Source organism: Mchenga conophoros, linkage group LG22 (genome assembly GCF_057382185.1).
Source record: "Mchenga conophoros isolate Kocher_MC1m ecotype Shallow Benthic linkage group LG22, M_conophoros_male_GT1.1, whole genome shotgun sequence".
In the NCBI taxonomy this organism is placed as follows: domain Eukaryota; kingdom Metazoa; phylum Chordata; class Actinopteri; order Cichliformes; family Cichlidae; genus Mchenga; species Mchenga conophoros.
Genome location: NC_140546.1, coordinates 15,197,490 through 15,224,364, shown reverse-complemented (window position 1 = coordinate 15,224,364; position 26,875 = coordinate 15,197,490). Strand labels below are relative to the sequence as shown.

At 44.2% G+C, this 26,875-nt stretch overlaps 1 protein-coding gene across 3 annotated transcripts in view; it reads left to right on the top strand.

Moving 5' to 3' along the window:
• Positions 1–26,875, top strand: part of efna3a (ephrin-A3a) — an 80,147-nt gene that overhangs the window by 36,787 nt on the left and 16,485 nt on the right. The window lies entirely within an intron of this gene.

The following is a 26,875-nucleotide window of genomic DNA, read 5'->3' as shown; positions in this document are numbered from 1 at the left end:
TGTAGCATTAGGAGGAACGAGAGCAAACAGCAAACAAAAGCCGAGCAATCAAACAGCGAAAAAGAAGAAGAGGAGAAAAAACCCCAGAGATGAATAAGGAGTCGCAAATGAAAATAAATGGAGAACGAGGAAATTAAGCAGGGGTCGTGAGATATGAGGATGTGAGGAGAGAAAAGAGGTGGCGAGTGGGTGAGGAGAGCGAGGGGGGAAAAAAATCGAGCAAGCAAAGGGGGAAGGTTGTTGTTTTAAGATCAGTACGGCTGAGTGCGTTTTCCCCTCTCTGGGGAGGGGGCCCATCGGCTCTCCGTGTCTGTCACTCCACTCGTTTATGCCTTGCTCCGAGGGAGAGGTAAAGGGCACTGAGTTGTTTGTGGGTGTATGTGTGTGCGTGCGCGTGTGCTCGAGGTGGCTCGTCTAAATGGGGGCAATTTGGAAGAGGAGTGCAATGCTCTTTTCATCAGCAAATGAGTCACCCTTCCTTTCATTAGGTCGCTTTTCTTCGCTCAGACTTCTTCTTTCAGCGCTGTTCTTTCCCGCTCGCTTGTTGTTCCCTTACAAATACAGGCCACTCTGTCCTCTGCTTCTGTCATTTCCTTTTCTCCTGTTATTGAAATCTAACACTTTCACGTCCCGTGGTCATTATGGGTCTTATATATAAATCTGCTGATAGAAATCTGGTGATATTTTCCAGCCTCAGCCTGAAGTGAACGCTTCAGATTGCACCGTCCAACTGTTCCAAACCCCTGAACGTCTAGTACAAAGAATATAAAACACATTTAAGATACCTTAATGTTCAGTCATTCAAACATGTGTTGCTTGTTTTTTATTATATAGCTATCAGTATTTTTTTGGACACTTCTTTGGCTTTTCAGTGTTGGTCTGATCAAGATTAAAGCAACCAGTGATGCTGAAACACTGACAAGAAACAGCCTGATTTCACCGTCATTGCACTCCTGTGATATGAGTTATTTTGTAGGGTTCAAAGAGAGATATAGTTCCTATTATGCATACTCTGTAGTGTTAAAAAAATCTTTTTTAATTGGATATGTCCAATATTTTCCTCATTTATTCTGAAATTCATTCATTCATTCAAGTAATAGGCTCCTATAAGTCTCCAGTGGAGTGGATTAGAGAGTGTACAAAATGCTTTGCTTAACTAAAGGTTAAAATGATTGTGTTTTATAATGCTGTTAAAAAAGTGACTTTGCTGCAGTAATGATGGTAATTACAATTAGTCACTTTCCACCCCTGCTGCTCACTTAAAATCACAGAGTAATGAAATGAATGTAGAATTACACGCCCATGGAAAAGCATGGTAACGCCTGGAATACATTTAGATCTTTAAAATAAAAAATGAATTCAATAAAACATATAAAATCTAAATGAATGGATGAAAAATGAAAGCAAAATAAATGCCATCATTTCTTTTATGGTGTGTTTCTAAGAATCTGTGAAGGGACAAGAAGATGATGACTTTACTTTATAATACAGGCTGGCTAATGTGTGCTGTTTAATTAAAGGCCAGTATCAGTCAAATATATTAGCAAGCTAATTTATCTGTCTAGCCCGTGCGATGAGTGGTCTCCACACTGTCATAAAATTAACACTAAAATACGACTCTGTTTCAGTGCAATTGTGTTTTTTTTATTTACAACATGCCACATGCTCTATTTTTGGTAAGTAACTGTCAGGAGCCTCTGAAGCCAAGTTATCATTGTTTTTCCAGGTATTCAGACCTGTCACCACGAGTGTGTCTTTAGCCCAGTTGCCATGAAGGTTATCAGGCCAGCGCACAAACTAGACTAGAAGTGGAGGGGGTGAGCAGGGTGGGCTCCCCACAGGTTAGGAGGCATGAGTATGCAACGCCAGGTGCTTATTTTCACCTGTGTGTGTGCGTGGTGTGTGTTCCCGTGTGCGTTTGCAGGGCTGTCTGTCTGTTTATCCGCCTCTCTCTTTGCGTGTTAGTGTGTACCCATGTGCAGAACCTCCCAGCAGGAGCAGCCAAAGTGCGCTCCTCTAATGTCATCCTGTGGCCGTCCTCCAGCTAAAAGCCAGCGGCTTGCCCTCCTCAACACTCCGCCCCCCTCTTCCCCAATGTCACCTTTCCTCCTTCCACTTTTACTTTCTCCTCTAACACCTCCTTCACTCCACTCTCTCCCTCACTCACTCTCCATCCATTTGTCATTTTTCATCATCCGTCCGTGTTTGCTAATCTTCGTCCTTTCTCTGCTCTTCATCTCAATTCATCATCCCTACTTGGGTCTTGTGCTGAAGGTTACCCTGTGGCTGATGGAGAGGAGGCGAGGAACATAATCATAAAGACTGACAAGAATGGAAGAAGGAAGTTCTCTCTATTCTCCTTCTTTCTCTTTCTCGTTCTTTTTGTTCTTTCTCTTTGCTTCCTTTCACCGTCGGTTGCTCCTCTCCTGATCTCTGCTCCTCCATCTGCTTCTCCCTGTCTTTGTTACTCTGACACCACTCACCTCTCTCTCTCCTGCTGATCCCTCTGTACTGACAGCCATCAAATTTCCAGCAGATGGACAAACTTCACTGAAATGTGAAGTGATCGTCTGTGTGTGCTTAATTTAAAGTGATGCCAGGCAGTGCGACCTCTGCACGAGGTCGACGCCTTTGTGTTTACAGTTTGTGCATGTTAAATATGGCCAGCTCGCCTTGCTCTGTCATGCTTCACACACACCCACACAGCGAGAGCTCGGTACATTAGGCTGTTAGAGTATTCTATCTTTGCGGACATAAGGTCACATTCAGAGCTCCTGAATGCCTCAGTACACAGGCCGGTTGCATTAGGCCCAGAAATCATGGCAAAGCGGCCCGTCTGTCTCTATCTGAAATTCTAATCACCGCTTGCAGACATTACTATTCAGCGTGTGCTCCCGCTGGGTGCCCGTTAAGCGGCTAAGCTTTGCACTAAAGTTTTGGTTAAACCGTGAAGGCCAAAGCCAATTTCACAACACCCATATTTGTATTACATATTGATAAACACAATCTGTCTGTTACTTGCTGCCCCCAGTCTGCCGTCTCCTTCCCTTGCTCTTTGCTGTCAGTCTCCCTTCACCTCGGCCTCCACCGGTCCCTGCTCCAACTTCAAAACAGTGTATTTTTCCACGTTTACAGTGCATCCAGTGGACCCATTCCTGTTGTCACCAGTTATTTCTGCATTACACATCTTTTCTTAATAATCTCCTCTCACATCTTTCAATTTTCCCTTCTTTGCCGCCCTCCGTCTCTGCATTCCTTTCTTGTGCCTCGGTTAAAGCGGTTCACCTCTCCACTATCTCCATGCCCGGGCGCACTTCCGCCATTCGACACAATTCTTATCTTTCTCTCTATATTCCTTCATCTCTTCTTTTTCTATCCGTCTTCTCTATCTTGTTGCCCAGCTACCTCTCGCATACCCCCATCTCTGCGACCTCTATCCCCTCCCTTTCTGTCCCCCTGTCCCCCGGCTGAAATTAAACTCTGTCGGCACGAACCGGGCCCGACCACATCTCCCACCGAGGCTCAGCCACACGGACCCAAGAAAACAGACCTTGAAAAACAAGATAAAGTACATCAAAACTGCAGTGGGTTCACTGCTCCATGGGCAGTGTATATTTTTGGATACCATTTCACATTTTTACACTCTCCCTGCCCCGCTCCACCCAGTCTGTCTGTGTTTCTCTCTCCTTCTTTCTGTTTTGCTCCGTCTCTCTTTCTCTGTGTTTCTTTCACGGGCACACATTGTCGCAGTCTTGACAGTGAAGCGAGTCTGCAGTGATTAACATTGATTATAGTGGCTAACGAGTCTCCTTTTCATTCTGTTGGTGTGAACGTCTCTGTGTGTGTGTTTTAATATATGTGTTATTGTGTATGGCTGTGTGTTCAGAGTGTGTACATAAAGCTGTCACTCATCTGGGCTGGGTGTGTGAGAAAAGAAAAGCCCAGCTGTGAGTACTTAGCAGTGTAGGTGTGTGTGTGTGTTTAATGGGATTGTGTTGATGCACTGCTGTGTGTGTGTGTGTGTACATATAGTATACTGATGTATTCAGCTGCTTTCTGTTTAGCAGAGAGACACATCCTTTGTTGTCTTGCCACATGGAACATTTTACCCACAGATTTGCTTAGTGAGAAGCAAACGGCCTGCAGCTTAATTCTACTTCCAGTCAACTGACCAGTCACATCTGTCATTTTACATCAAAAACACACTGGATGCCCTGTTGCGTTTCATTATTTGAAATATATTTATCCCTGTGTGAACATTTACATTTTATTTTCTCGCCTTTTTTTTTCGCTCGTTTGCCAGGTTAGTTACTGTTTTAGTCTGGATAAGGTTGAAATAAATATCAGGATATTTTAAACTACTCTACCCAATATTTTATTTTTACAATATATTGGAAGCCATCTAGAATCATCACCAGACTCTGCTGTTCAGCTCAGTTCTGCTGAACACTTTTACATCTTTCCACCACAGATGGCCTATGAACACTGGATATAGCTTCTAAACCTGATTTGTTTCTAATCACAGACAGCGGGTAACTCCACTGGATGCAAAAAGTGCTTGAAGCGTACTTCTTGACCCGACGGTTACTGTATGAAACTAGTTTCAAAAAGAGTGCTGCACCAAAACCTCTCTGTGACTGCTTTGATCATTAGAAGACTGTAGTTTGCATGCAAGGCAGAGACTTTAAACACTTGCTAACTACCATCAAGCAGTGGTGAATCTTGAAAAGCTGAGATGCAAACCGGAGAGGCAGATCTGAAAACAGATTGCCTTATAAAATGTGTTGGCCGCAGCAGCAATCGACACATTTTAGCTTGAAAGCAGATGTTCCACATTTGCATTGCACTCTTTATGGTTTTATTACTGTTTAGCAACTAGTTGGCAAATGTTTTCAGATAATTTAGCGTCTTGCATGCAAACTACAGGCTGCTAGCAACTGAAACAATCACAATGATATTTAGCAATTTCACCATTTTTTATCCATTCAAATAATATGCTTCTTTAAGTCTCCACCCGATTGCAGAGAGCACAAAATGCTTTGCCTAGCTAAAGGTAAAATTATTGGGTTTTATAACACTGCTAAAAAGTGACTTTGCTGCAGTAATGATGGTAATTACAATTTGTCACATTCCACCCCTGCTGCTCAGTTAAAATCACTGCGTAAGGAAATGAATGTAGAATTACATGCCCATGGAAAAGCATGGTAAAGCCTGGAATACATTTAGTGCTTTAAAATAAAAAATGAATTCAATAAAACATATTAAGCATTTAAACGAACGAACGAATGAAAAATTTAAATACAATAAATGTCATCAAGGGGTTATTTTTATAACGTTTGATTAAAGGCTGCTATGAGTCAAATATATTAGAAAGCTAATTTATCTGTCTAATCCAAGCAATGAGTAATGTCCACACTGTCGTAACACTAAAATATGAGAAATGTTTGGGACAGCAAACCATCTCCTGCAACCACTTGCCAAATTGTTGGGGAATGTATTTTTCCATAGCAACTGGTGGTTCCATAGCAACTGGGAGGGGTCACTGACCAGGAGGTGGGCCTGTTTGACTGGGCCTTTAGCAATTTATTTCACAGCAACTGTGAGACCTGAGGAGCCCATGGTCTTTGTCACTGGTTTTAAGCCTTAATGAATACAACATTTTTTCTTTTCTTTTTTCTTTTATTATTATTATTATTATCATTATTATTATTATTATTTTTAATTATGGGCTCTGTGGGAGAAAAAATTGACTTGGATATCTTACACTTCACAGGGCAAACAGTGTCCTTAGTTTCTTGGTTTCAGGTCAAAGCTTTACAATGAGATTTCAACAACCAGTGGGAGACATCATGGTGGTTACCATTTTAAATGCAGTCTACGATTCCACTCGTGTTTTTCTTGTTAAGTGTTGAAAATATTGCAACAACAAAAACAGAAGATAAAAGTATTGCTAATGTTGCTCTATATCTGCTCTTTGTGATAAATACAACTCATTTGCTGTCGTGCCCCACAATACTTTCAGACAATAGTACGAATATGTGACAAATTAAAGGAAAAACCTGAACCCTCGATCCTTCCAGTGAGAGCATGCAGTATCTCTGTTATGCTATGAGGCGGATCAATACAGTGCTGTTCTGATTGATCACCTTTACCCTATGATGAAATATCTCTTTCCTAATGAGAGTAGTCTCTTCTAGGATGACATTTTTATTTATACATTTTTTATTTAACCAGGAGGTCCCTTAAGATTAAAATCTCTTTTTCAAGGGAGACCTGGCCAAGAAGGAGCAGCGCTACAAGGTTACAAAAATTATTAACACAAATATAACACAAATACACATAATTATAATAAATCAAATTAAAAAGAACATGTAAGATAACATAACATACAAGTCCAGCTCAGAAATAGCAGTTGGGCTGTTCTTGGTAAGAGCGCTGAACTGCCACGGGTGGACAAAAACATTCAGGTTTAGTTTGTTCTGAAGGTTACTTCATGACCAGTGTGCAAAATAAAACATCACTGTTCTGCTAAGCTCAGAAATCATTCCTGGGTACCAAAAAGATGAGACATGTGGAGGGGAGAAAATCATAGCAGTTGTTTGTAGGTGTTAAAAAGTTGCATAGATAAGAAAGGACTTTACCCAGTGTCACCCACCCAGATACCTACATTGTTGTAGGCTTTATCTAGAACTTTATCCAAGAAAGGTCTTATTATGATAATAAAAACACAATAACCGTTAACATTTTCATGAAGTGCTCAGTATGCACTTTGAAGGAAAACATGTCACCCACCCAGATACGTAAGTTTTTGTAGGCTGATACTTTTTTTTAATTATGTCTCCACCTGGGAGACATATTACCAACATTATCTCAGATATGAAAGGGATTTCTGGACATAACAATGTAAATTTACCAGATCTGTTGGACATGAGGGGGTCACTGAATGATTGGTTGATGTAGCTGCAAACCTAAACACCTTCGGGAGAACTGAAGTGTTAGGCAACGGTCTCGATAACCATCATCAGAACAAGAGAATAATGCATGCTTAGATTTCCAGAGACTTTGCATGCAGTAGTTGACACTTTGCTAAGACATACTATGTTCTTTTCATTTGTTAACCTCCCTAGATTTGCTTGCTCGTTGCTCCAGTTGGCCTTAGAAATAAGAGGTATAGATTTATGGCAATGTATGTCAGTCATATTTACAGCATAATGTAAAATGACAAATAAAATAACAAAACTTAACTTCAGCACTTACACTCTTAGTATGCATGAATTGAACGATTGATATTTTTAACTACCACCTGATTAAAGTGAGTGAAAACTTACCAATTTATATAATAATGACATAACACAGTCTAATCCTCACAATACAATTCTGCTGACAGGTGATAAATCGTATAATTAGATTTTTTCCCATACCTAGCTTTCGGTGCATAAAGGCATACCAAATCGACTGTCAAAACAAAGGTGGTATAGAGTGTGCAAGTCTAAACAAAAGCAGATAATTTGCATGTGCTGGATGTTTCAGGTGTGACTGAGCATGTTGATTTGGTCCTGTATGATACCTGAGCACAGTAGCTCATGCGGTAACCCTCCTGGCTGAGGTGGTGTAGGCTCAGTGAGCCTTTGAGGCGCAGAGATTCACATCCGACATGGCTGCCTGAGCCATAAGAACAACTCCATGAATTATGAAAGGGCAAAAGCCATTGGCTGGGCTGTTCTGAGAGGGGAGGAGATGGAGCAAGAGATAACTACACATTGTAGATAGATACAAAGATAGTGTAGAGTGAGCAAAGTGGAAAAAATACAGTAGAAAAAGATGCACTGGCACAAAAAAAGGGAGGGTGGGGGGAGAGATAAAGCTTGCATGTGTAGTGAAGTGAAAAGATGTTTGTTTTGGAGTGAGGGGGAAAAAGTGTGTGTATGTTTGTCTTTGTGTGTCTTTCTTTCGGGAGGATCGACAATGCATCCTTCCCGAATCTAACCAGCTGTGTGAAGAATTGCTAACTACGCCACTGGATTTAGACTCATCACTAGGCCCACAAAAGCAACATTTTCACACAGCATACAGCACACAGGCTTTGTTCCAGCCTCTTCAAACAGTTTTTACTGTGGAGGTGTCACAGCACGCCAGGCGGGGATCTGCTGCCCACCATTTCTAAACCCCAGCAGAAAACAGAGGAGTGACGGAGTGAGGGGATTTTTTTTTCTTCTTGCACCAATTATCTAATGTGTGATCTTGGGGCCTGTCTGCCTGTCATGCACAGCCTCTGGTTTATTCTGTCTTTTAATCTTTCTAGTAATCTTTTTGCCACTGCTGAGCCAGTGTCACAGCAGTGAACTCCAAGACAAGGCAATTCCATTAGGAGATGGTATGAGGCGGTATTCATTATTGGCCTCGGCTAGATGCTGCACCGCACATGGAAGGGTGGCAAGGGGGTGTTTTAATTTGATTTGATTCCTCAGGATAATGCATTGTGCCTCATCGCAAAGTTGTTCCAGAGAGGGGATTTCCATATTCACAAGGAGGTATTGTAGATATTGAAAGCAGGTTGATTTCCTTGTGTATCATTGTCTGGTGTAATTCACCCCTACCCACAATCCTTTGCCTCTCCCTCACACCGTTCCAGGTCTATCTCTGTGAAGCCTCCTCTCTGAGCGGGCCTCTAAAATCCTGCCTCAGTCTAAAGTGTTTAAACAGAAAACATTGCAAACATGTAGCATTTTAGCCTCCTGCACCCAGTGCTCCCGTTCTGCCTCTCCAGTCACTCTCTGCCCGCGTTGCCAAACAGCAGCAGCTGTGGTGTTAAAAACTGTCCTGAAGAAGCAAACATGCTGCCTCTCCCAGGATGCTTCGCATCGAACGCTTTCAGAATGCTCCTCGCTTCATTTCCTCGGTTGCACAAGCACCTTTTATGTACCTGCAACTTTCACAATTCGTAACCCTAAGAAATGTGGAGTGACGGAAGGCAGGCGGAAAAAAGATGGGACGTGGAGGGTGGGGAAAGAACAACGGAGGGAGTGCAGCCACGCAGGTGAGGAGGTAAAGAGAAATAGGGGTGAGCGTCGGCTGCAGCCAGTCAATTATTCAGGTTTGTGGTACCTACCTTGGGAGCTGCTTTCAGCATGCCTGCCTGGCATCACCTGCTAATAGGCCACCAATTGACATGCTAGCTTAGCAGACGGTCCTCATCTCGCTTTCCTCATGTACGGGGCTCTTATCAGTGCTCCCTGCTGGAACGTGTAAATAATTACTCCATGACCACTCTGCTGTGAGCTAGAGGGTTATTTGCACAAAGAAAGGAGGATATATTTTAAAAGGGGCGACGGGTTATTTTAAGAAAATGGGTGAATTATTTATGGAGGCCTGCTAGGAAGTGTTTGTGCGTTTGCGCTGTTGCATGTTTGGTGTGAGCTGAGGGTTTTTATCTGTTAAAGACATGTGTAAGTTAATTGTATTTAGAGTAAGTGATCAGGGAGCGCGCTTTGAGGTTTATTTTTTACATTTCAAAGAGTGTGTGCATGCGTGGTGGTCTTCGGGGAGGGGGTGCTTACACCTACATTAAACCCTGCAGTCGCCATGGCTTGGAGATAAAAGACCAGATTATTCTACTTGGCATCCATTAGATTGTCTGAATATCGTCCAGTTTAAATCTGACCCAGAACTACTTTCCTTGATCTTCCTTTCTTCCTTTCCACCTCGCACCCCTCTCTCTCTCTCTCCTTTGTTCTCTTTCCTCTCTTTGGTGCGGGATGAGAGAGGGATATGTGTGCCAGCCCAGAGAAGGAGCTTACAGACTGAGGTTTTTTGAAAATGAACGCCCTACTGTGGTTAACTTCCTGTGAGAGTAGCCGAGCCCCCTCACTCACTGAACTTCAAAGCTTGCATACTACACTTTGTAAAGATAATGTAAGCGGCACTGTTGTCTTGTGGCTCCCTCTGTGGATTTACCTTCGTGTTATACTTTGCCTATATTTTTGCAACGTGGTTGTTTTATGTTCACTTTTACCTGCACGCTGCCTCAGATGTCTCATTTGTTGAAGATTTTCTTTACGTGAATACTAAGCTGATGTATGTTTGTGCACTCCCTGTTTTGCTCGAGTCTGTCTTCTGCTCTTTTAGTAACCAGACAGTTTGAGATTGGCAGGATAAGCACTTTGTTTTTTGGACATGGCCACGTGGGCAACTGGGAGCTGCCTGGCACCCTCTCTGAGGGTGTGTACTGTGGAGAATTCATCTTGATGAGAGCTCCTATTGTGTGTCACAGCTCCTCTGCTATCTCACTTTCTGTCAGGCTGCCTGTCTTTTTCCTCTAAGGCCAGCACCCTTTGTATAAGTGGCAGCATACAGTAAACAAAATAGAAATAGACCTTTTCTCACAGCTAATATTTTGATTTGATTCGATGACAGAAAAACATGCCACATTGGGCTTTGATCGTCACGTCCTGCGGGCACCTCTGGTCTGAACTTGTCAAAAATTTCAAAAAATCTCATTTTCAGTTTGGGCAGATGGAGTAGCTCTCTAAATGGAAAAAGATGGAAAAAGAAATCCACCTGAAAAGAAATCGATTGTGGATGTTTATTGTCATTTTGACTACTCTGAGTATGTGTGATTGTAGATTGTGCTAGAGGAAGGCTGTGTCCTAGATCAGGGCTGAAGAGATTTCTTTTTTGCATTGTTGCAGATGTCCACTAGATGAAGGTACTTTGCAGATATTTAGCTGAATAGCAGAGGGGACTGTAGCATCTCCATGCAGGTCCCTTTTCAGTACTGCCAAGGGCACATGAGTCTAAAAACTCGGCTGTGGATCAATGTGCTAGGATACCCTGGTCTAATGAATCACATTTTCCTTTACTTTATTTCAATAGCCAGGTGCGTGTGCAATTATTTACTTGGGTAGCATGATGCACTGCAGGAGAAAAGCAAGCCAACAGAGGCATTGCATTGTTCTGGACAATATTGTACTGGGAAACCTTGGCTTCTGGCATTCATGTGGACACTGTTTTGACATTTAGCACTCAGCTGCACATTACACACATCCCTTCATGGCAGTGATGTTGCCTGTGGGTATTGATCTCATTGAGCAAGATAATCTGCCCTGTCACGTTGGGAAAAATGTTTGGAAATAGTTTGAAAACCATCTCATGGTTTAAATTGATATGATCGAGCATCTGGAAGATGTGGTAGAAAAACAACCAAAACCTAGAGGCCTCCAGGGATCTGCTGCTGTGGTCTTGCTGTATTTTACCACAATGACACCATTGGAGGTTTTTCGTAGTGCTTCAGTGGGATGTGTTGGTGGCACAAGAGACCCAGAGAAAGGTGATGTTACAAACACCGTCTTTATGTACAGTTAAGTATATCTATGATATGGTTTGTATGCTCCATTATGCCCATTTATACATTTTGGACCTTTTGCTTCCAAGTAGAAAAGACCATTTTTTCTGCTTTTCATGATTTGGTGACAGATAAGTAGTGAACCAAAGGGGAGGAGAGTGAAGCAAAAAAGCAGCAATCTCACAGAGAGAGAGCAGATGTGTACAATCAGGCCTTTAGTAGTGAAGTACAATTGGAGCCTCACGTTTGGAGAGATGGACCCTTGTTATCGCGGCATGTTGCGAGGTACGATCACACCGAGAGCTCAGCGGGGTGGATCACTTTTCAAGACTGGCCGTGAATGGAACTGGCATCGGTTTATGATACATCTGAAGGTTTTGGTGTGATTAGGAGAGGAGTTTGTCAGGCGCAGTGGCCCGTGGACATGGGATGGACTCAAGCGCAGATTCAAAACCGGAGGCCAGGGGTGAGGTGTAACGAAAAGAGACTTTATTTTTACAATGCTCAGAGGCTAACAGAAAGTGCAGACTAGAATCAATGAACATAAACTAGATGTCTGAGGCGAGAGAAAAATACTGTGGTGAAAACTAGATGGCAGGGATAACTGGGTGCAGGTACTGGGCAGGGAAAACTGTGGCGGGCCCGGGCACTGAAACAGAGGACAGAGCAGTCAGGGGAATCCCACAGAGGGTTGCGAGTGAATCTAAAAAATAGTACACTGAGCTGTCTTACAAGCTTGCAGGTGGGGGTTGCGTGGAGGGGGGAGGCAGGAGAGGTCCAGGTGGGTGCTGCATGCAAGGCAGGGAGGCAGGCAGGAGAAAATGGCAGCTCCAAAACGGAGAGGGATTACCGGTGGCAGCAAACTGGTATCCAGGAGAGCTTGGTAGGTGGTTTTCAGAGGCTGACGAAAAAAACAGAGATACGGTTAATACACACGATTAGTCACCAAGGAACGGACGTGAGGCCGAGAACTGACTAAAGTTGGCAGATAATCTGGCGAAGACCAGTTGAGTGCGCCGGTCATAAATACTGCTGGTCCGATTGCCATCAGGTGAGGAACAACAAAGACTCCACCCAGTGGGGAGGAGCTGATGCTGTGGAAAACCACCCAGACCACGACACTACCCCCCCATCAAGGGTCGACCCCCGGCGACCGAGCCACCCGCGGCCCGCGTCGAGCCCCGTAAAAAGCAGAAAGCAAAGCAGGATCCAAAATCAAGGAACGAGACACCCAGGACCGCTCCTCAGGCCCATAACCCTCCCAGTCCACCAAGAACTGCCGGACCCGTCCCCGCCGACGGACGTCCAGAATGCGCCGGACCGCGAAGGCAGGATGCCCATCCACGAGCCGGGCGGGAGGAGGGGGAGCGGAAGGAGGGCACAACGGACTCACGACCACCGGCTTGACCTGGGAGACGTGGAAGGTCGGTGACAAAATCCAACGCAATGTGAGACCAGGGGCGATGAGGTATAGTGAGGGGTCGTAAAAGTCCAGCTGGGCGTAGTGAGCTCGATTTGTTACGTGCGCAGACAGGACAGGCAGCTACATATTCTTTGACGTCTTTATCAATAGTCTCCCACCAGAAATACCTTTTAAGGAGTGAGCCTGTTCTCCCCCCACCCGGATGGCAAGAAAATTTGCCCTTGTGGACCCAATCGATCACCTTAGGGCGAGCCACGGTGGGGACATAGCGTCGGTTCGGAGGGCCCGTGCCGGGGTCTGGCTCAGTCTCCAGCGCACGGCGGATGTCCTCCTCCACGTCCCAGGCGACAGAACCGATCCTGACTCCTGCCGGCAAGATGGTGGGTGCATCAGACGGGTCACACACAGGGTCGAACTGGCGGGACAGAGCATCCGGCTTGGTGTTGCGGGTGCCTGGTCGGTAAGAAATGGAAAAGTTAAATCGAGTAAAGAATAGGGACCATCGAGCTTGGCGCGAGTTGAGCCTTTTGGCTGTGCGTAAATAGGTTAAGTTCTTATGGTCAGTCCAAATAGTGAATGGATGCTCTGCTCCCTCAAGTAAATGCCGCCATTCCTCCAGCGCTAGCTTTACAGCAAGCAACTCCCTGTCTCCAACGTCATAATTCCTCTCCGCAGGTGAGAGGCGGCGGGAGAAAAAGGCGCAGGGCTGAAGCTTAGCAGATGAACCTGAACGCTGGGACAACACCGCCCCGACCCCAACGCCTGACGCGTCTACTTCCACGACAAAAGGTTTACTATGATCGGGATGGATTAAGACCGGCGCAGAGGTAAACAGTTCTTTCAACCGGGAGAAGGCGGCGTCGGCCTCTGGACTCCAATGGTAAGGAAGCTTAGAGGAAGTTAGACGAGTTAGGGGAGCGGCTACTTGACTGTAATTCCTGATGAAGCGGCGGTAGAAGTTCGCGAAGCCCAAAAACCCTTGTAAGTGTTTTCGTGAGGTAGGTAGTGGCCACTCCGCTACTGCCTTCACTTTAGCCGGATCTGTCTTCACCTGCCCCCCTGCAAGAATGTAACCCAGGAATGACACAGATGGTGCATGGAATTCGCATTTCTCGGCTTTGACATATAATTTGTTCTCCAACAACCGCTGGAGTACGGCCCGGACATGGATTCTGTGTTCCTTGAGGTCCTTGGAAAAAATCAGGATGTCATCGAGGTAAACGAAGACAAAACGATCCAGAAAATCCCTAAGGACATCATTCACTAGGGTTTGGAAAACTGCAGGTGCATTAGTGAGGCCAAATGGCATGACTAAATACTCAAAATGTCCTAAGTGTGTGTTAAACGCAGTCTTCCACTCATCCCCCTCCCTGATTCTGACTAGGTGATATGCGTTCCTGAGATCCAGTTTGGTAAAAATGGTGGCCCCATGGAGGGGCTCAAAAGCGGAGCTGATGAGTGGTAATGGGTATTTGTTTTTAACTGTGATGTCATTAAGGGGCCGAAAGTCGATGCATGGACGGAGTGTGCCATCCTTCTTACCCACGAAGAAGAAGCCAGCACCCACGGGGGAAGTCGATGGTCTGATGAGTCCAGCCGCCAGTGAGTCTCCGATGTATTTTTCCATGGCAGCCCGTTCAGGGCGTGACAAGTTGTAGAGACGGCTGGAAGGTAACGTGGAGCCGGAAAACAAGGTAATGGCACAATCGTAAGGGCGATGGGGTGGTAGGGACAGTGCCTTATCTTTGTTAAAAACTTCTGATATGTCATGATATTCGGGGGGAACCGCAGAGAGGTCAGGGGTGCAGTTCTCCTTGCTAGAGGGCTCAGTGGCCCCAGGTGGGGCAGCTGAGACGAGACAGTTGGCATGACAATATGGGCTCCAACTCACGACCCTCTGTCCCACCCAATCCAGGTGAGGATTATGATGTCTTAGCCATGGGAAACCTAAAATTATGGGCGTGTCAGGGGATTGTGAGGTGTAAAAGATCAGTGTTTCTCTGTGGTTGCCGGAAGTGATCAAGGTAACCGGTGCAGTGCGATGAGTAATGTAAGAAAAGACCTGATCGTTTAATGCCCTAACTGGAATAGACGGAGTTAACTCAAAAAGAGGGATCTGAAGCTGTTCAGCAAATCCCCTGTCGATCAAACTCTGCTCGGCCCCTGAATCAACCAGCGCTGATGAGACGTGGGCTCCCTGACCGAGTAAGAGTGTCACAGAAAGCAAAAATCGGGGCTTGGCGTTAACCCTGGTACCGCCCACCCATATCCCCGGACCTACCGGCGGGCGGTCTCTTTTCCCTTCTTAGGGCAGGAAGAAATCAAATGCTCACCGGAGCCACAATAAAAGCAAGAACGTGAACGGCGGCGCCTCTCTCTCTCCTCCACCGTCAGCTGGTAACGCCCGATCTGCATGGGTTCCGGTTCCGGTTCACCACCCCCGGTGCCAGCAATGGGAGTGGACGGCTGAACCGGAAGCGGTGGCGGGGGAGAAACGACCGGAGATGACCGCCGCAAGGACCGACGGGAACTGTAGTCCCTCTCCCACTCTCTCCCGCAACCTGCTGTCAATGCGAAGTGTGAGGGAAACCAACTCCTCAAAAGTAGCGGGCTCATCCCGGGAGGCCAGGTGGTCCTTCATCTCATCGTTGAGAGAGTGCAAATACACCCCATGCAGAGCCCGATCAGACCAGCCCGCCTCTGCGGCGGCGATGCGGAAATCGATTAGGAAGTCCGCAATGCTCCGCCGTCCCTGGCGAAGATGCAACAGCCTCCGCGCCGAACTGCATTCAGAGGTCGGGTGAGCGAAAGTTTTCTTAAACTCTCTCAAAAAGTCATCATAATGACAAGTCGGTAACGGATGTCTAGCTAGATAAGCCTCTGCCCATGTAAGGGCGCGATCGCGCAGTTTCCCGACTAAATAAGAAATCCGCACAGTATCAGAAACAAACGAGCGGGGTGAGCGACCGAACGCTAGCTCGCACTGAAGGAGGAAACCGCTGCATCCCCCCCCGGCCGCCAGAAAAGGGTTCCGGCTCCGGGGAGGCGGCATCGCGGAACATCGGCGTCTGCAGAGGCTCAGAATCCGCAGCGGGCTGAGGCGGCGGCGGCGCGGGTACCGGTGCCGACGTACTGGGAATGGGTTCGGGTTCAGGGGCAGTGGCTGACTGAAGGTTCTGAACCGCGGATTGCATCTTCTCTTGCTCGTCAGTGAGTGAGTTAACCTTCGTCAGGAGAAACTGGAGCGCGTCCTCGTGAGTACCAAGAATGGCGCCCTGTTTCGAGACGGCAGTCCGGATTTGATCCGCTGAGTCCATATACTGGCCAGATTATACTGTCAGGCGCAGTGGCCCGTGGACATGGGATGGACTCAAGCGCAGATTCAAAACCGGAGGCCAGGGGTGAGGTGTAACGAAAAGAGACTTTATTTTTACAATGCTCAGAGGCTAACAGAAAGTGCAGACTAGAATCAATGAACATAAACTAGATGTCTGAGGCGAGAGAAAAATACTGTGGTGAAAACTAGATGGCAGGGATAACTGGGTGCAGGTACTGGGCAGGGAAAACTGTGGCGGGCCCGGGCACTGAAACAGAGGACAGAGCAGTCAGGGGAATCCCACAGAGGGTTGCGAGTGAATCTAAAAAATAGTACACTGAGCTGTCTTACAAGCTTGCAGGTGGGGGTTGCGTGGAGGGGGGAGGCAGGAGAGGTCCAGGTGGGGTGCTGCATGCAAGGCAGGGAGGCAGGCAGGAGAAAATGGCAGCTCCAAAACGGAGAGGGATTACCGGTGGCAGCAAACTGGTATCCAGGAGAGCTTGGTAGGTGGTTTTCAGAGGCTGACGAAAAAAACAGAGATACGGTTAATACACACGATTAGTCACCAAGGAACGGACGTGAGGCCGAGAACTGACTAAAGTTGGCAGATAATCTGGCGAAGACCAGTTGAGTGCGCCGGTCATAAATACTGCTGGTCCGATTGCCATCAGGTGAGGAACAACAAAGACTCCACCCAGTGGGGAGGAGCTGATGCTGTGGAAAACCACCCAGACCACGACAGAGTTATTCTCGTTTTCTTTTTATGTTCGACTGTTTTTTGTCCACGCCATTCGTTCCAATTAAATGACCAGATTTTTGGACATAGCAGCACAGCAGCACGGATATTTGAGCCACTCAAAACCCCAATTGCATTAAACCAAACCGGAGTTATGAGCATAGGGAGTTTAATTGCTGGATTTGAGTGCTTACTAGAGTGTAAGCCATATTGCTGACAGTGTGAGTTGCCACACCAATGCAAAGCCTAAAGCCCAGGGGCCAATAATAGCCAGAGAAATATTCCCTAGTGGTCCTTGGAAACATTCCAGTGTAATAAAAGAAAAGAGAAGATGCCTACTGGCCTCTGTTATATTTATTTTATGCAAAAAGTGTAGCTGGAGGAAAGCCACAGTTTAATATTCAACTGTGTCATCTATTCTTCAGTTTGATATTTAAACTTCCTCTGTGGATGTCTGGAAAGTAAAGAGCAGCTTAAACCGCACAGATTAATCAATGAAATGCATGCCTGTTCATATTTCCTCTGAATGAGCTGGCAGCAAACCCGTAAATCTTTGCAAGTGATTTAATCAGAGTTTGGAGCTGTGGAAATGGTGTTATTAGGGTGATCATTATGAGTTTTGTTTCCCTCGCTGCTGCAACTCAAACATGTATAGCCAGTGAGCCAGTAATAGCTAACAATAAATGGCCTTTGCATAATCGAGCATTAAAAAAATGTCCTCTGGTGTCCCTGTCAGAAGTGTTTGCTGGATATCTGACTGTGTGAAGCCAAATTAAAAGTCAATTTTCTCTTCTATCATTATTTTATTTAATCATTTTTAGAGGCCTGAAGGGGTAAAACTATACATGACGGTACATAAGAAACTAGCAGAAAGACAAATATGGCCAAACACATCTCGTTCTTCTTATTTTGGCTGCTCTCTTTACGTGTTGCCACAGTGGATCATCTGCCCCCCTAACTCTCTTCCATCGCACGAACTCTCTGCATGTCCTCTTTCACTACATCCATGAATCTTTTTGTGGTCTTCCTCTCTTAGTCCTGCCTGACAAATTGTTCCAAATTCAGCTTCCTTTGCCCAATATATCAACTGTCCCTCTGCATGTCAGCCTAACCTCTTTAAACCTGTCTACAAAACTGCTCAACCTCAGCTGTTCCTCTGATATACTCGTTTCTTAATCATGTCTATCCTGGTCACTCCCAAAGAAACTCTTGGCATTTTCATCTTGAGCGCCTCCAGCTCCACATCTCCACCCACTCCACCCTGCGTGGACTCTCTCCTCCTCCTCTAGTGTGTACTGTCCATTGCTTTGGATGGTTGACCCCAGGTCATTGAACTCATCCACCCACACTACTTCTGCTCTTTGCAGTTTCACTGTTACACCTGTCTCGCTCTCATTCACACACATGTACTCTGCCTTGCCTCTACTGGCTTTCATTCCTCTTCTCTCCAGTACATACCTCCACCTCATCTGTTCCCTGCTCTCACAACGGAAAACGGTGTCGTCCGTGAATGTCATACTCCGCTGACCAATCACGATTAACAAATAGACTTGTGTGTATCATAGAAGTAATTAATGAATAAATAAAAACGCAGAAATAAATAATGAAAAATAGTTAAGCGTTAAATGCATTTATCAGTCACAGATACCAGCTTTTTTCTGATTAAAGCTTCTGAAGTGTGAAGATTGGTTGTTTTTTCTCTTTTTCCCCCTCAGTTTACATCTAAGCCGTTTGGACTCTGTCCCAAGGGATTGGATGTAGGGATTTCTTAGGATTTACACATTCATTAAAGATTCATTAAATTATTCAGAGAAAAGGGAAGACGCCCTCATGTTAGTCATATTATATGTTGTATATTTAAGGTTGCCAGGCAACCCAGGTTGGTGTTTATGGTTTAGTTTCTCTAGGTCATCCCTTACATTTAGTTTAGAGTAACTACTGCAGACATGCTCTTCTACAGTAATTGTATTTGCTTCTGTTACAATGTGGCTAATAGCTGACATTTCTGAATGGGTCCTGCCTGCTTCTTCCACTCACTTAATAAAACAGCAAGCCTGGAGTGAGGTTGGGGGAGATGTACTGACTACAAGATGGAATAGTGAGCAGAGAAGTCATCCTTTAACTTTACCTCGAGATTCATTTCTCAGCCTCTGTGTTGGGGCTCGCTGCTGGCTGCTGCTCTTTAGCTGATACTGCACTGTGGCTCTCCTGAGAAGGAAAAAGCAAAGAGAGCTAAGAAATTTTTGCTAAGAAGAGATCAATAAAATATCACTTCAAAGCAGAAATCTATAACTTTCTGCACGGTCAAATTACATCAGGAATAACTGTGTATTTAATGTTCCACTTATGACGGTGTTAAACCCTGTTGTTGGCATGCAGTGTAAATGTCATGATCGGGCAACGTCAACACAAATGTATTAATTAGTGAAATGATTAAGTCAGTTGAAAGCTTTGACATTTCAGCGTTTGCAGAGTTACAGACTCGACAGTGTCCCCAAGCAGTTTCCAGCTTTTACTCTGAAAATCATCAAACTCTCGATATGTCAGAATCTTAGTTGTGTATATTTGTAGATTTTTAAAATGGACTGTTAAGCTTTCCGTAAAGTTAAACTAAAACAAGCAAACATAAAGGCAAAAGTAGACACATCAAATGAACTGGGAGGCGGTTACTATAGAAATGAGCAAATATGAAAAGGTAATATTTTTCTATCTCTCAGAGACCACTGTGGACAGAGGAAGTGGAGGAAACTAGTGGATGACTCCCAGTCGTCTAATAGTAATAGAAGTGAGCTGCATCGTATGCCACTTCCCATAAACTGGCTCAGCACTTGTTTCTCCCCTGGTCCTCCATTTTGGATCGAAACATTGTAAACGGGGCCGTTAATTGCAGCATTAACTCAATCAGTGACGACTCGCAGGAGATATTGTGTGTGGGTGTGTGTGTTCATGTCTCATGGTTGTCTGTGTCCATTGTGTGCATATGTGCATGTGCAAGTAATGAGTTTTGGTGCTGAGGTACGGAGAAAATCAGCAGAGTCTAGCTAGGCCCTGCCAGGGGACTTGATTGGAGGAGTGTTGTCGGTGCTAAACAGACGATTGGTGAATGCCATTTAAGTCACGCCATTTTGTGCTTCGATAGTTTATCCTCCCGATGAGGCTGACGGTGATTACCTCGGAGAGATTGTGTTTTTTAAGGCAATCAGTGAGGATGTCACGCTGACCTCATCTTTACTGACAAAAGTTTGCAACTTTGATCAAAATACAGTGCGTCTCTCAGAAACACAATACATGCACTGCAAGCTTCTATTATATATTATATTCCAAACCAAAACTCATAAAACATTGTGGACACCTGCATTGCACTATTAATTAGATATATACTTACTGGTCACTTTATTAGGTATAACAGTTCAACTGCTCACTGCAGCAACTCAGTTCATTTAAGGATGTGATCAAGACGACCTGCTGTAGCATCAGAATGAGGAGGAAAGTTGATTTAAGTGACTTTAAGCATATCATAATTTTTTGTGCCAGATGAGCTGGTCTGAGTATTTCAGGAACTGCTGATCTGCTGGGATTTTCCCACACAACCCTATCTAAGGTTTACAGAGAATGATCTGAAAAAGAGAAAATGTCCAGCGAGCAGCGGCTCTCTGGGAGAAAATACCTCCTTGTTGCCAGAGGTCATAGGAGAATGGTTAGAGTGCTTCGAGCCGATAGGAAGGCAATAGTAGCACAAATAACTACTCATTACAACCAAGGTATACAGGAATGGGTCTCTGGGCGCACAACATGTTGAACCTTGGAGCAGAATGGCTACACCGGTAGAAGACCACACCGGGTGCCACTCCTGCTAAAAACAGGAAGCTCAGGCTACAATTCACACAGGCGTATCAAATAAACAATAGAAGATTGAAAAACAACCTGGCCTGAGCCCGAGTCTAGATCTCTGCTGCCACATTTGGATCGTAGGCTCAGAATTTGGTGTAAGCAACATGAAAGGATGGCTCCATCCTGTATTGTCACACAGACTGGTTGTGGTGTAATTGTGTGGGGAATGTTTTCTTGGCACACTTTGGTCCTTTTAGTGCTAATTGAGCATCTTTTAAAGCCCACAGTGTACCTGAGTATTGTTGCTGACTCTGTGCATCCCCTTATTACCACAGTGTTCTCATCCTCTGTTGGCTGCTTTCAGCAGGATAACCTGACATGTCACAAAGCTCAAATCCTCTCAAACTAGTTTCTTGAACATGTCAGTGAGTTCACTGAATTCAAATGGCATTCACAGTCATCAGATCTCAATCCAGCAGAGCACCTTAGAGATGTGATCGAACAGGAGATTTGCATGTTGTATGCGCAGCTGAGTAATTAAGGCAGGTCTGAATGAAAAAGGTGCTAACGAGGTGTACCTAATAGAGTGTTGGGTGAGTGTAGATTACTTGCTGTGTAAAATGTTGGTAGTTTATGCAAAGCTCAGTACTTTAAATTAAAGCATAGTGAGACTGCTGTCTTTGACAGAGGACGGCTCTGTTCATAATTGCTTTGTAGATGTTCAAGCACATAAATCATGGAGGAGTCGAGGATTCCCAAGATCAAAATAATTGTATCTAGGAAGAAAATCTGGCCACAAAAAACAAGGTTATGGGAGATTTGCAGAATAATGAAAGAATTTTGCTTTAAAACCATTATTTGGTTTTCATGTAACATCAATATTATTGTATAAAACTGAGCCTGTAACAGATGTTGAACTGTGTATTTTCAAAGGATGATACTGGTGTAATTTATACTCAGCAGTACCTATCTGCAGTAATGCCTATGCAACCCACAAGTGCTTCATTCTACAATCAAACGCTATTACTGCCTTTTCCACTGCAGGGTTGGACTGCATTTGTGAAAAGCAACAACTTGTCTCTTCCAGCTGTTTTTAATGGATTTTTGAAAACAGTAGAGCCTCCGGCAGTAATGTAAGGCGAACCTGTTGCAGAACAAACACTACCAACTTCTGTGAATGTGGAGAATACCGTAGTGGGTTTAGACATTTCATATCCATTCATGTCAGTCGACAAATAAAAATAAACAAATACAAATGCACCAGGATTATTTTTCCTTGAAAGCCAGCAGCGTCTGTGCTTCTGCTTTCTCTTTGATGTAATCTGGCAAAAATTATTACACAGAAAAAAAAAAGTGACTGAGCTCTTGGATCCGTTCTAGTTTCGAGCTTGGGAAAGCAAAACAAAAATAAATGTCACCAATCGTGTAGAAAGCAAGGGAAATAAAATTTTACAAGTGTTGGACAAGTTATTTGAAAACTGGAAAAATTACATTAATAGCTACTCAGCAGCAAAGGTCACTGTATTTTTCTCAATCTGTTATAGATACACAGACAGACAGATGCAAAGGAGTAGGAAGAAGCCCACTATTTAATAAATAGTCATCACCTTTTGTCTTTGCGTCATTGTTTAAAACCTTCTTTACTGTTTACTACACTTACACACACACACAAACACACACAGTAGCACGCCAACAGATATCCATATACACACATAGATGGGTCACAGCACCTGATCAAAGCCCTTCTTCCTTCCTGTACCTCTGAAAAACCGTATATTTTTAAACTGGGTCAGGCTTGGACATTCCTTCAGCTCATCATTCAGTCTGTTCCACAGTTTCGCTCCACATAGAGAGATGCAAAAACTGGATCAATGAATTTTAATGTTTTTGATTTTAAGAATAGTGAATTCGTATGATCTCTGTAATCAGTATTATAGATTATCCTTAGAGGCCTTTTTTGCTATATAGATAAAAATGGTTGGGAAACAGTGAAACCAGTGAATGAAGAGAATGTGGAGTTTTTTGTGGTCCACAATTGGTTTTGCTTTTACTAAGTACGAAAATCCTTCTTGAAACTTTATTCTCTCTAAGTTTTATATAAGATTTCATAATAATATGACCTTCCATGGAGTCACCACAGTGGATGGATCCGCATGTTTTATCTGACACAGATTTAACATCGATGCACTTTCTTGAAGTAACTCTTCCATTTATCTAGACTTGAGAACCACACCAGGAGTACATTAGCTTGTGGCTCCCTGAGGCTATTTCTTTCTTTTTTGTTTTATGTGTGTGTGTGTGTGTGTGTGTGTGTGTGTGTGTGTGTGTGTGTGTGTGTGTGTGTGTGTGTGTGTGTGTGTGTGTCCGTGTTGAAAGTTGAATGTGTAAAACACCATGTAGGCACATGTCAGCTATTTTAAAATTATTTTTTAATGCTAACTAAATATCATGTTGTTCAGTTTAACTCAGTGTAAAATGTCAGACTTCAGATGCAGCTTATTCAGCAGCTTATTCTGATGTCAGAAATGGAGAAAATCCTTAATACAGTCATTTCGAGATGACAGCACCAGTTATCTGCGGTTCATTCTTTTTGTTTGAGAGAGTCCCTATATCATTAGAAAGCCGAACTGAAGGGTTACATCAAAGCTCAGTATTAAATGAATGAGGAATATCTTAAATTGAGAATCGTGTAAATCCAAAACTGCAACTGGAAAAAAGCAGAAAACGTCCCCTTTAACAAGCGGCACAAAATCTGGATGGATTAACTGACTGTCCAGCAGTTAGCCTAGCCTCAGTGACCACACACAGCTCTCCAGAAGTCCCAACCTCCTGCTCACAGTTCTTACACTCTCCAAATTGGAACAAAGCTGAGCGCCTCCTGAATGGACACGTACCTTGTTAACAAGCCAGTGCAGGAGGTGCACTTTCTCTTTTTTGGTAAAGGCTAGCCGCCTTCCACTTTTGACAAGCCCCCTCATCAATTTACCACAGCCTGCCCACAGACAGGAAAAAACTTCCAATAAGGCTGTGAGCAAGCCTACAATATGTCAAAGTAACAGTGTTACTGAAAATTTAATGTGTAATTAGTGTAACTTTATACAGGCAAAGAAATTGCACTACTGCAATTCGTAATCCCTTACTGCCCCAAGCTGCTGATATATGATTGTTTAGGATTTCTTTTACATTTTACTGCAGCAGTCGTGGATTTCCTGTGGCTGTGCTAAATGCACCGTTTCTGTGCACTGTATGTTTGTAAGTGTCTCATGCTGTAGCGCTACCTCACCATTGTTATTTATTACTGCCAGTATTCTCCTAAGGCTCTTTTTAGCACAGACGTGAAAGGTGCAATGGTGCTGTCTTTGTCTCATTCTTCCTCTCTTCTTCTTTCTCTCTTTTAACCCCCCCACATTCCTCTCTCACTCTCTCGATCTCTCCCCTGCTATTTTCCTCCCCTGGCAGTCTTCACCAGCTTGTGCTGCTTATACTAACTAGCTGTGCACTCCCACTCATAGGAAAATGGTGATGAGACAGCAAAACCACCGCAGACACAATGCACAGTGGAAAGGGAGGAAACGACTTGGATAAAGGGTGCAGGGAAGGAGAGACAACAGGCGAATGAGATCCATCAGTCTTTTTTATGCACTTTTACCACATATATGTCCATCCCCAGAGGGTGCTGTGTCTCTGTCTAGGCCACTGCCTCCATCTCTGTGCTTTACTCTTTGTTGTTGTCATCATTTGAAGTATTTCCCCCCCCCTCACCCTTCCTCTTCCTCCCCCTACCTTAAGTTATTAAATCTGTTCTCACCCCCTCTTTCCGCTTCTCTTTTCCTCTCCTCCCTCCATTCCTCTCTGGCCTGCAACCTTTTTGTCTTGTGCCACTAAATGGACTGCTTATATAACAGCATACACCTAGAGGGACTCCCCGCCTCCTCTCACCCATCAGCAAGCCTGGTCTTCTCACTTCACCCTTTTAGTCTCCTTTCCTCCTTGTTTTCTCCTCTGCCCCACCTTACCTTCTGTTTTTCCCACCGTGTCATTTTCCCCTCCCCTTCTTCCTCTCTTCTTCCCAAGCTTCCTCATTTGCTGGCCAGTTTTGGAACAAACAGTCCTCCTGCTGTGTAGCTAGGGTAGGTGCTAACCAAAACAATAAGGAGGAAAAGAACGGGGCCGCATCTTCATGCAAGTGCTGAAATGAGTCATCGAAAAGCGGAAAGCAGATCTGCCGCTATTTGGATAAAGTTATTAAAGTAATACATCAGGAAAAACGCTCAAAGCAAAAACTTTATGAAATAGTAATGGTCATTTTTCGCTGCCGTTTTACAGGCTGGTTAATCATTGGATTCTTCTAAACATTATTAATGATGAAACTTATCCTTGCATTTAAATTTGTCCAGCTTTTAAATTCAAGCTACATGGAAAGGGACAATAAGACATTGCTGTACATTTAAGAAGACTCTTGAGCCGTTTTGCATATTTTCAAAAATGTATCTCTCCAACCTGCAAATGCTCAAGAACAAATGCTTTTGCAGACTAGTTTGCTGCATTTGCTGCACTGTCTCAGCAGTATCCAGTGGCCTTTCATCCATGAATATGATAGAGCACTCAAGCACAGATGCTCTCTCGCTGGATCTTCTTCCCTCCTTGCATTCAAGTCTTCTCACACACTTATTTTTCAGTGACGGTGAGTCCGCCTGACTTAACTTGCATCCAGGATTCTCCTGAATGCATATTTTTTATTCAGCACACCCTCTATCTTGCACTTTCATCTCATGTCTCCCTCAAATTCTCTCTATCCTACGCCCATTGTACCTCTTTATCTCTCTCTACCCCTCCATTCTCCTCACCATCTCAACCTTCCTCCCTTCCTCCACCACACAAACCCCCTCTCTAAATATAGTCCCTTTGAAGCATAGCTGTGTTGTCTCTTCCCGCAACACTGCAAGACAAAAGTCTGTCATCTCACATCTAAGCAGTGGGGATAGAAAGCACAGATAAGATTGATGGCCCAAAAAGAACACTGGTTAAGAGAATTGATATTCATCTGCCTCAGCATGTGTGTATACATGAAGAAAAGGGGAGAAAACGGAGGGGAAAATATTATCAGAGTGGGCGAGAGGATCCAGAAAAAGTGATCCGCACAGTAAGAAAGCAATAGAGAAGGGTCTGACATTTCTGATCTTCATTTTGGGATTGAATGAAAAATATCTCTGGGTGCCTGACCCAGTAACGCATGCACGTGTGCATGTTAGTGTGATCCTCTCAGCAGCAGTGTGTGCATGTGTTGGCATAATGTATGCACAGTGAGGAGTGGTTATGAGAGTGTTAAAGTGTGCGTTCTTTTGTGAAGCAGATAATGTGTAAGAAAGAGAAGCCAACCAACAGGAAACAAATAATAATGGTGCAGAGAATAAGAAGGGTGATCTTTGCCCATATAATACAGCACAATACCACCACCTAATGGTTAGTATGAGTCATTGCGGGCACTTGGCGTGGGTTACACATCGCTGCAACTTAGGACAATTCCCATCTCATCAGCTCACCTGCAGGAGCCCTTCTAATGACTTCTACTTTGTCTAATTACAGATTGTGTAATTTACATAATAAGTATACTTAGCATTACAAACAGTGTTGGTAACAGCATGGTGGCAGTGTGGGACATTATTACATCACTCTTTAGGTTGTTCAGTTCAGTTCCTCTGTTTTAAATCGACTGAAGGGTTACTGTACAAGACACACACACACACACATATATTTATATATATTCTTAACCTCAGAGTGGATTTCATTTATGCTAAAAGGGGACATTGTTCCATCATGCTTACTGTGTAGACCGAGTCCCCTGCAGCCAGAGCAGCCAGAGCATACATCGCCGCTGACAGAATCTCCTTCCACCTCATTGACCTGGCCCGAAGCTGGCTCTGGGGAAAAGACAGGAGTACAGATTATGATTCTCAGCACGATTCCCTGGAATTGCCACCGGGCATTTGGTGGAAAAATGTGTGTTTTTATATGCAGAGGGAGGAGAAAGATGTAATAGTTCAAGGTGTGAAGAAAACGCTGAGGGGATTAACTCTCTTTAAGCCCTCATTGCATTACATTTGTGTTAACTATACTGTTGAAATTGTTAACCAGCTGCTCAGTTAGTTATGAAGCAGAAATTAACTGACAGCTTATTGGTTATTAGTCCGGTAAAATCTTTGCTGCTTTGTTTTGCATCGTTGCATT